The sequence below is a fragment of the Coenobita brevimanus genome, chromosome 76 (assembly GCF_032717465.1).
Source record: "Coenobita brevimanus isolate Jiangsu-jjx chromosome 76, ASM3271746v2, whole genome shotgun sequence".
Classification (NCBI taxonomy): Eukaryota; Metazoa; Arthropoda; class Malacostraca; order Decapoda; family Coenobitidae; genus Coenobita; species Coenobita brevimanus.
This window is the reverse complement of record NC_137029.1, coordinates 8,991,676-9,002,644: the sequence shown is the minus strand read 5'-3', so window position 1 is coordinate 9,002,644 and position 10,969 is coordinate 8,991,676. Positions and strand designations below refer to the sequence as shown.

At 41.3% G+C, this 10,969-nt stretch overlaps 1 non-coding gene across 1 annotated transcript; it reads left to right on the top strand.

Annotated features, from left to right (window-relative positions):
- The first annotated feature begins 1,867 nt into the window (after nt 1-1,867).
- On the top strand, nt 1,868-1,986 carry LOC145408312 (5S ribosomal RNA). Its single transcript, XR_013898902.1, has one exon. It is a non-coding gene; the product is annotated as a 5S ribosomal RNA (ribosomal RNA).
- Nucleotides 1,987-10,969: the final 8,983 nt, after the last annotated feature.

The following is a 10,969-nucleotide window of genomic DNA, read 5'->3' as shown; positions in this document are numbered from 1 at the left end:
ACCCTCTATCCTTGAACTCTCACAACCTCCCTCCAGTCTTTATTCCACACACCGCCTTCCACCGCCTTCTCAATTCTTGCGCTCCTCACCATGATCTTCATTTCCTCTCGGCTCTTTCTTTCACATCTAATCAACTATTTCACTCATAATATCTTTTCTCCAACATTCCGCTTTCTATAACCCTCTTCAGTTCTTCCACTGCCCACCACCTCCCTTATTATTCACTGCAGCCTGCAATCCACTGAGATCACATCCAGATGAACCTGGGAGTGCAACTGTTATTACTTCTACTGATGGTCCCTCAACATCCCTCCCTCACCATCATCTCTCTCTCAATTTCCTCAGCCTTTTCACCACCTCCCACTACCTATACAGAACCTTCCACTCCCGTTTTTCTTCGCTTCTGTACTCTCCACCACTTTCCGTCGTCTCGCTGCATTCTCTTCCATTTCCTTCCACTCCTCCAGTCAATACCATTTCCCTATATTTCTCTCCAAACACAGTTACTTTTCTTCGCTCTCCAGCTCTTCACCACCACAATCTATTTTCCTCCACTCTCCAATACTTCAGACTATTTCCTTCCATTCTTCTTCCTCTGCTCCTTCCCTGTGTCTCACTGCTTTCTTCTACGTGTCGTTCTCATTGGTTTCGACGGTTTACCTTCCAAAAGCAAATGTTCCGGCGTCTTGGAATGGACTGATCTCGAATTTGGATCTCACCTGTTCGACTTCCAGCAGGCTTCAAGCCAACGATTCCTTCGCAGTGTCCAAAAAGATAACTTCCTCTCACCACTGCTTTCACCCATCCCTCCCCATTTACATTCACTTTCCTTTGCCTCTCATCTCTCATCAATATTTTCCAGCATCTGTCTACACTCTCTCTTACTTCTCTCCGCACTTCTGCTAAGTTACTATTGTTCGTCATCTCCCTCCAGTCATCCACTCTCGACTACTGCTCACCACTTCTCGACCTCCACCTTCTCTCAACCCTCTGCCATTTTCCGATATCTCTCCATTTTCCCACTCTGCCACTTTCCACCTCAGCACTCCCCCCTTTCCTTTCATCGATCTCCAATTTTCTCTCATTTGTCCTTCCTTTCCTCTCGTTCATCACCCTTCCCCCCACACTGTCAGGAATTTAGGCGTGAGAGGGGTGGTGGGACTGCATACACTGTCTCCGTGGGGTCATATCTGTTGGGGTTAGGAGACACTTAACCATATTGTTATCATACGGGACACTACAATATTTATTGCGTTGTTGTTCTGACCCCAAGCTCCCCTGGAACGTGAACCAAGTAAACTGCAGATTAAGTTGCCCATCTCATTCAGTCCTCTTTCTTCGGAAACTAGATAAGTAGTTGAGGAATCTTCCATAACCAGACAGTGGAGTCGCCTTTTTTATATAGCCACCGCATGAAGGAGTCCTTATTTTCTTATACAATGTTTGTGAAGACCTCTTCTTTCCGAAGACATCGTTATTTTGTGTAATCTTATTTCCGCCAGACTATTTATTTATTTATTTTTTTAAAGGGAAATATCTTTTAGTGACGTGGTTTATGAAGGCTATGTCTAATCCCTATACAGTATTTCAAAAACTGTTATCTAACCTAAATGAAACAGCCTGCAAACACAAGAAAAATGTAATTAAATGTGCACGAGATAAATAAAAATTGTTTACACAAGTGACCAATGTTTTTACATTGAGCTTATCGCGTTTCTTTTTTTCGTATTTCTTTTGTTTTTCTTTAGAATATTTTTTAATGAACTGCTAACTTCGTATGTTGCACAAAGTTCTTCATCATATCATACTAATTAAATTTTTGGTCATGTACAAATTCTTATTCGCTTAAAAAAAAATATATATATATTCCAACGGCCATACCACGTTGAGTACACCGCTTCCCGTCCGTTCAGCGAAGTTAAGCAACGTTGGGTCTGGTTAGTACTTGGGTGGGTGACCGCCTGGGAACACCAGATGCTGTTGGCATCCCTACGTGTCAAGTGGGGTTGGTGGAGGATTAGTGCCCCTCCCTGTAAAACAGTTAACTCTAAGCCCTTGGCCACCCCGTTTGGGATACATGGCGTCTGGCAATATATATATATATATATATATATATATATATATATATATTCGGTCGGGTGTACGTTCCTGGGCTGAGGGGCTTAAAAACAGTATTGATAAAAAAGTGAAAACTGTATTATAAGACGTATATACCGATGAAATACAACAGCAGCAGTAACAGCAGCGACAAGAATAACAACAGCAACAACAATAACAACTGTCTATTGTACGTCTGAATATGACACTTGAAATGTTCCGTGTATGCCAAGTCGGTGCCAGAAAGGAAACATGAAAGCAGCATACACGAGAATTTTAAAATCATACTATGTAAATTGAATAACTTTTTTTTTTAATAACAGAACAGAGGAAGAAAAAACAAATGAATAAAAAAAATAATCCATACACCAGATTACTGGTGTCCTCTGTTCATAAAACATCTGTAGCAGTTAGACTTGAACAGCTGTAGATTGAAGTTTGGAGGGAAACAACTCTGGGGAAGCGAGTTCCAGAGAGATGCAGTTCGGGGAATTAAAGAATTCTGATATGCAGAAGTTCTGCAATATGGCTGAGTGACATTCCAGACATGAGAGCTACCAGATGTCCGTGTAGCACGATGGAAGGAATGGATGGAAGCAACCTTGTCTAAGCATTTGCCATAAAAATATCTGTAAAATAATGCAAGGGAGGCAACATTCCTTCTTACTTGTTGGGGAGGTAGTTTATTTGTAATGGCAGGATTGTTAATAATTCTAACAGCTTTGTTCTGAATTTTGTCTAGTTGTTTTAATGCAACCTCTCCACATCCATTCCACAAGGGTGAGCAATATTCAGGCTGAGAGCGCACATGACTCTTATAAATTATAGCCAACTGCTCGTCAGCGAAGAAGTTACGGACTCTGTACAATAATCCAAGTTTCTTTGAGGTGGTTTTAGCAAGTGATCTAACATGAGAGGTCCAGCTGAGGGCATTGTTAAGTGCGACGCCGAGAATTTCAGTACTTTTGGAGATGGGAATATTAGTAGCACTGAAGGTAATATACGAATTTGGCAATATCTGTCTATTAATAAATTGTATATACTTAGTTTTGCTAGAATTAAATGAGACAAGGTTGTTTTGTCCCCATTCACTGATCGTAGATAAGTCTTGATTCATGGAGATGGCTGTATTGAGTTGAGATATTAGACTTTGTAAATGGATGTCTGAGTGTGAATGAACTATGTGGTGCATTTGAGTGGATGGGATTGTGGGCGACAGATAAGATATCATTAATATGAACCAGAAACAGGGTTGGTGCCAGAACTGATCCATGCGACATGCTGGCGTTAACTGAGTGGAAATTGGAATATATATCATCTACTTTTACTCTTATATGAGTGGATGGGATTGTGGGCGACAGATAAGATATCATTAATATGAACCAAAACAGGGTTGGTGCCAGAACTGATCCCTGCGGCACGCTGGCGTTAACTGAGTGGAAATTGGAATATATATCATCTACTTTTACTTTTATTTTCCTGTCACTGAGATATGAGGAACTCAAAGGAACAAAAGACGTTAGTCCATAGTAAGGGAGTTTGGACAGCAGGGAACGGTGCCATATTCTGTTGAAAGCTTTAGAAATATCAAGGGCTACTGTATGAACTTCTCCATGTAGGTCAATTGATTGATGGATGGTATGAGTTAAGAGATTGGGTATGTCAATGGTGGACCTTTCGTGGCGATAACCGTATTGTCTATCACTAATTAAGTTGTTGGATTCAAGATGTTTAACGATGTGCTTATTAATTAAAGTTTCAAATACCTTACCAAGAGAAGATGTGACAGCTATTGGTCTGTAATCAGAGGGGTCAGAGGAACTTCCTTTCTTCGGAACTGGGTGGATATTGGCTTCTTTCCATGAATTTGGGAATGAAGAAGTACGTATGCAAAGCCTGAATAATTTAGCTAGAACAGAGGCAAGTTCATGGGAACACTTTTTCAAAACAATTGGCGGAATTCCATCTGGGCCTGTAGCTTTATTGGTAGGTAAATTGTCTAGGATGGATTTTACGTATCTCGTCTGTATTTTAAGTGGGGCAATTTCGGAAGAGTTAAGTTCTAGTACTGGGTCGATCTGGTTGGCATCCTCTATGGTAGAATTTCTGGCAAATGTACTGGCAAAAATATCTGCTTTCGCACGCGGGTCATTTGTAATGTTGCCATCTGAAGATTTTAGTGGGGGAATGGATGATGACTTGTTAAAGTTACTGAAAGAATTAAGAGTTGACCAGAATATTCTATTATCATTACGGTTGTCAAGTAGTTTATTTTTGCCTCCTGCGTGTTAATAGTCGCTCCTGTGTTTTAATTAATCTTTGTAGGGATTAGAAATATTAGTACTATGCAGTGGTGTATCCAGTAATGTAAATAGTATCTGTCTATCTGTCTCTCCATCTTTCTATTAATGTATATCTATCTATCTGTCTGTTTATCAGTCTATCTATTTGTCTATCCCTCTCTGTCTGTCCAATCACTTTTTCTCCTATGAGGAGAATAAGGGCCCAGGGTTAGGCTTCATATTCCTAGCATTTAAGATAAGGGTGAACGCTTGAACTCCATGTACTATCACGAGCATTAGGTTCTTTACCCCCCTGACGATAGCGAGGTCGAAGTCACGGTCGGAGACAGACCAGGCGAACGAACACAGACGGTTCACAATAATCGGATATGCGTCAGTACGACAGAGTCGTTCACCCACTTGGACCAGGCGAACAAACACAGACGGTTCACAATAATCGGATATGCTTCAGAACGACAGAGTCATTCATTCACTTGGACTCGGCATCTTTCACGCTGACATGAATAGTTATAACGAAGTTTAAAGGATGTTCTTATATCATCCTCCTGTTAACCACTGACAGTGACATATGCTTCGTGGTTCGAAAGTAGGACGCCTAAGATAGATGCTTTAGAGTATTAGCCCGAAAATGTGTTGAAAGGAGACCTAGAATGATATCGAGAATTACATATAAATATTAATGCATACGGTGAAAGAAACGCATGTGGGAATCGCTTTACAAACAATAACTAATTCCATGTTGTTTATGGCGGTGAGGGATGCGGGTAATATTGTGGGAAGAGAGCCCCACCAAATCCCATGGAGCATTGACCGACTACTATGGACCGGATAATGTTCGAATGCGTGGCCCGTCTCCAACCGGGACTTAGACTCCGCTCTCGCCAGGGGGGTAAAGAAACTAATGCTCGTGATAGTACAACTCCACACTCCGTAACAAGCCAAATGGTTTCTTATACCCCGGCAATCCATTTACTTAGTTGGATGGCTTTTATATTACCGAATTCATGCCGTGTGATCTAGTGGGATGAGGCGATCCACTTGGATGTGGTCCGTAAGGGTTTAAAGCAGACGGTAAGTTGAAGTTTACATATCACATTCTAGTACTATAAATAAAGTAAAAGAATATATAAAGATATAGTGTGCAAAAATAAAAATTGAAGAACAACAGTAAAGTGAAATAAGCAAAGACAACGCACATGAAAATATTTTGGGCTGTACTTTAGAAAGATATGAACTACAAAAAAGAAGAAACCAAAATACAGGATACAATCTGCTGGTACTGAAGAGGAATGCTTTGTTGTGGTGCAGCGATATGACCACATGGATACACTGATCGTCTGTACCAGCCTTCCTCAGCTCCCTCCCTGTCCACTAAAGGGATGATGCTGAATTACGGGAGGCGAACAATTTCAGCCTCCAGTCCACAGGGTTCATGTCCAGATGAGCCTTGTGTCACAACATCAACAAGAATAAGGACAAGAAATACAAGAACAAAGGCAAAAATGAAAACATATAACGGCGTAGATAAACTTTTCTTAGCGTGTGGAATATACAGTATAGTATGACTTAGGAATGAGCAAGAGGTAGTAGGGAGCCTTCTAACTCCAGGACTTTCCCATGACAAGGAGAGAGATTAGCCTATTGTGATGGGATTATGGCTGTTGTTGCGCACACACACACACACACACACACACACACACACACACACACACACACACACACACACACACACACACACACACACACACACACACACACACACACACACACACACACACACACACACACACACACACACACACACACACACACACACACACACACACACACACACACACACACACACACACACACACACACACACACATGGGAATGGTCAGGGAGGGAGGCTGATTTCAATGAAATGCTCATTCTCTCTCTCTCTCTCTCTCTCTCTCTCTCTCTCTCTCTCTCTGTGTGTGTGTGTGTGTGTGTGTGTGTGTGTGTGTGTGTGTGTGTGTGTGTGTGTGTGTGTGTGTGTGTGTGTGTGTGTGTGTGTGTGTGTGTGTGTGTGTGTGTGTGTGTGTGTGTGTGTGTGTGTGTGTGTGTGTGTGTGTGTGTGTGTGTGTGTGTGTGTGTGTGTGTGTGTGTGTGTGTGTGTGTGTGTGTGTGTGTGTGTGTGTGTGTGTGTGTGTGTGTGTGTGTGTGTGTGTGTGTGTGTGTGTGTGTGTGTGTGTGTGTGTGTGTGTGTGTGTGTGTGTGTGTGTGTGTGTGTGTGTGTGTGTGTGTGTGTGTGTGTGTGTGTGTGTGTGTGTGTGTGTGTGTGTGTGTGTGTGTGTGTGTGTGTGTGTGTGTGTGTGTGTGTGTGTGTGTGTGTGTGTGTGTGTGTGTGTGTGTGTGTGTGTGTGTGTGTGTGTGTGTGTGTGTGTGTGTGTGTGTGTGTGTGTGTGTGTGTGTGTGTGTGTGTGTGTGTGTGTGTGAGAGCTGCTTGCAAGATGGGAGTGCCACAGACAGAATGACTCTTAGAATCCAAACAACTAAAGTATCCAGAAATATGACAGTAAAAGGAAATTCACTATGTTAGTTTGAAAGAAAAAAAAAAATGCCAGGCAAAGGATAGAGAAACCCACACTGGCAGATGAAAAGATATACCTGGCAAAAAATACACTACCGCATGACAATATGTTGAAAATGTGTCAGTTATTTACAAACATATATTTACCCCTTAAAGTGTGGCTATGACTGAGAAGAAAATAACCTGACAAAATATACATCGAAGAATGAGTATGCGTGGTAGAGGCGCCAAGACGTTTATAAAGGTGTATTTGTGTTCTCAGTCTCTCCCTCTCCCAGCTTCCAAATAAGAGACATGTGTAAGCAGTACCAATGATAAGCGTGCAGGAGGGACGGTAACCTCTGCACACTATTGATGTCCAAGGGAGAACTGGCTGGGCTTCATCTGCTCGCTCTCACTGGCCACTCCTTAAGAAAAGCATGGAGTCTGAGGGATAGGGTAAATAGTCCGCAAATGACACCGTTGTTTTAACACATTTGGTGATATAATGTTTCGAACCCCATTCACGTAAATAATAAAAATCGAATGCTGTGAATGATTAAAAAAACAAAAATAAAAGATACATTACGCGGGATATCGATGTATTTGCAGCGAAGGATGTTACTCGGGTGCTATCTCATAAAGATATAATTACAGGGTATATTTTATATATTTATGAACTGTGAAGCCCTTTCCATCAACTGCGTTCATAACGGTACCTGACATGCATTCAGAAAACGAATTACTGGTAGTGGAAGGAAGTGTTTCTGTGTCCCAGGCACTGCCAAGCACACATTTTGATGATAATTCAGAATTTCGAACGCTTCAGAGATTAGTTGGTGACTCAGTGGCCCAACTCGCTAGGCATTTTGTTCATAGGTCTGTTACTGCTGTGCTTTCCTGTTCTTCTTTCTGGATTCCTTGCACACTGTGTATTAACCGTGGAAAAAAAAAGATTATGATGAAGATAGTGATTTATAAATGTTTCGTAATTTTTTTTTTTTCCAGATTATAAGGAAAGGAAATTAAATATATTTATATAGAGGACTGTATGTTGTAGGCTACATCTGGACTCGATACCAGTGAAGGGATGAGTGATGAAAGGTGGAAGGAGGGAAAAAGTAAAGCGTCTTAAGCAGTAAAAAATAAGTTTTAAAGAAGTAATTGAGTGGCAGGGAAAATGGCAAATGATATCTGATAGTCATTTACTATATTTTTTTTTATACTCCTAGGCAAGAAATATATTCGTTTAGGACATGACTGTCATACAATCCTTAAATCATGAATTGTTTTATAACAAAATACTTTAAGATCCTCAAAAAATATCTAGTACTTCAAGGAAAAATAACCAAACCCAATTCGTATGATCATGAGAATTTTACAAAGCTTATGCATTCTTTGTTTATTTTACATTTTGCCTGTAAATCAGCCCCCATCTTACAGACTTTATTTGCCTTCACTGGGGGCTGTTCCAGTAATATTTTGACACATACGTCTGTGATTCATTATCAAGAATGACTATATCCTCGCCATCCCTGGAGTGGAAATCACTAGTTACCACATGTAATAAGGTTTTTCTAACGAGTGAAAAATTAAACCTATGTTTGCATTAAAAATTAGTTACGTTGCTTCATGTAACAGTACATTTGAGGTCACCACCCGTCTTCTTAACCCAGCTTCCATATTTATGTTATTAATGATTCATGAATTAGGCTATGGAACAATGACATTGGATTCCACGGACTTTTCTTGTCAGAGTAATTATAGCTGATGCGATGCTGAAGTGAGCAACAACAGACACCCCCTCCAGTGTTCTTGATGCACAGGCTAGGTTCCCAACTGCACTGGAGATGTTTCTTTCTGCACCAGCTTCTGTCGACCGTGTATGAATACCGAGTGTTTTGTTACTGATGTCCGATTCACTGTATAAGGATGCATTAGGTCCTTTACACGGACACTGTTCATCAACATACCATTGTCTGTTTCATCTTTCTTTACCTTCCTTTTCCTCCATTAAATCTTTACTGTTAATAAATGTCTTCTATTTTTCTCCATTTTTCTCAGCTTTACGTTGTCAACTCTTCATGATGTGACCATCTTTTATTTTACTCCAACTAATAATAAATGATTTAGCTGAAAATGAGTCATATGAACCTATGAATGCTGATGCTATAGTCACGGCGCACGACTCTGACGTTGTCATTATCGTACCCTGCTAACCTTTCATTCAAAAGTGCGTCCCATTTCGTGTACAACATGAGACGAAGTGATTCGTGTATATGTTCGTTTATAATAACATTCGTGTATAATATATTCGTGCATAATAATATGATTTGTGTATGATAAATTACGATACGAAATCGGACGCACGTTTGAATGGTAGGTTGCCAGGGTACGATAATGACAACCTCAGAGTCGTGCGCCGCGACTATAGTACATTAGCCCTCTCTTGATAAAGATAGCTCTAGCATTCCATTCCATGTAACGTTGAACAATATTATATAGATAAGAGTGAGTCAGGAGCGTCTGAAAGTGTTGAGCAAAATGGAGGAGTAGGAACAGCAGGAGCAGGAGCAGGAGGGAGGGAGCAGGGAGCAAGGCGGAAGGAAGGAAAGAAGGTTGGAGAAGGGAGGCAGAGTATGCTGACGCTGACTTGGGATTATCGCTTATCCTTTTCTCCATATTAAACAGAGGGAGGAGAGGGAGTAGCGGGACTCATGGCGGGACTAAGGGACTTATTATCGCCCGCCTTTAGCAGGGCGGGGCGATAATGTCTTTGCCATCGTCTGTGTGTGTGTGTGTGTGTGTGTGTGTGTGTGTGTGTGTGTGTGTGTGTGTGTGTGTGTGTGTGTGTGTGTGTGTGTGTATCTTTTACCATTATATCTCATGAACGGCTTGAGCTATCAACGTGAAATTTTCAGGGTATCAAAATATGGCCAGAATTTTGGACGTGTTAAAAAATGGGCACTCGGGCTCAAGGTCAAGGCCACCAAAATGGCTGCCAAAGGTCTGTGTGTGTGTGTGTGTGTGTGTGTGTGTGTGTGTGTGTGTGTGTGTGTGTGTGTGTGTGTGTGTGTGTGTGTGTGTGTTACCATTATATCTCATGAAAGGCTTGACCTATCAACATGAAACCTTCAGGATATCAAGATATACCAAAAATCTTGGACGAGTTAGAAAATTGGCACTCGGGCTTAAGGTCAACGCCACCAAAATGGCTGCCAAGGGCCATCTAGTATTATCATGGATTGACTTTTGTGAAACGCGGTGACTGAATTCCCTAGAGTTTTGCAAATTCTCTTCATGTATGGTTTGTAAGTAGCCTGTAACTTGGACAACAGCATATTCTGGCCGGCTATTAGCATTCGGCTCCCGAATCCTTTTCTTTCATTTCTGAACGGTTTTACTTTGTTGTGGCAAAGAGCGTACAAATTCATAGCTGTTTTGTGCTCTCTGGGACCATGAAGCAATTAGCCCGTTCAAAAATAAACTCCAATGACATTTACTGAATTAGAAAAGTATATATTTTGAGTCATGCTACTTTACTCTGCCTCGTTCATTGATAACGGGAGCATAATAGCGATGAAATATGGTAAGTTTCATCAGTTACAGGAGAGGTCTTTCTTGTGCATCTACTTCTACTTGCAATATGTAATGAAGGGCGGGCAATCGAAGTAAACGGGGTTGGCACATTGGGTGGTCAGACTGTGCAGTTTAGGCGACGAAAGTTCCGCGCATGTTCACTGTCAGCCATAACATCTTCGTAAAAGGAAATTAGATATAAACATCTGAGCGAATCACCTTTCTGAGTGGCATCGATATCACCCGCCATACCACTGTTCGACCACTGCTGTTTATATAAGGTCGAGCATCTGTAAGATTCTGTCCGTGTGTCTCTTCCTAACGATTTTTGGGCGCGAGGTCCTACATTCCCGTACATTTTAGCGACTTGAGTGAAACCATACCATACTATAACATACCACCAGAACGACCTACTATACCATACCACCCTCTCACACCTCACTACTCCAACACACAC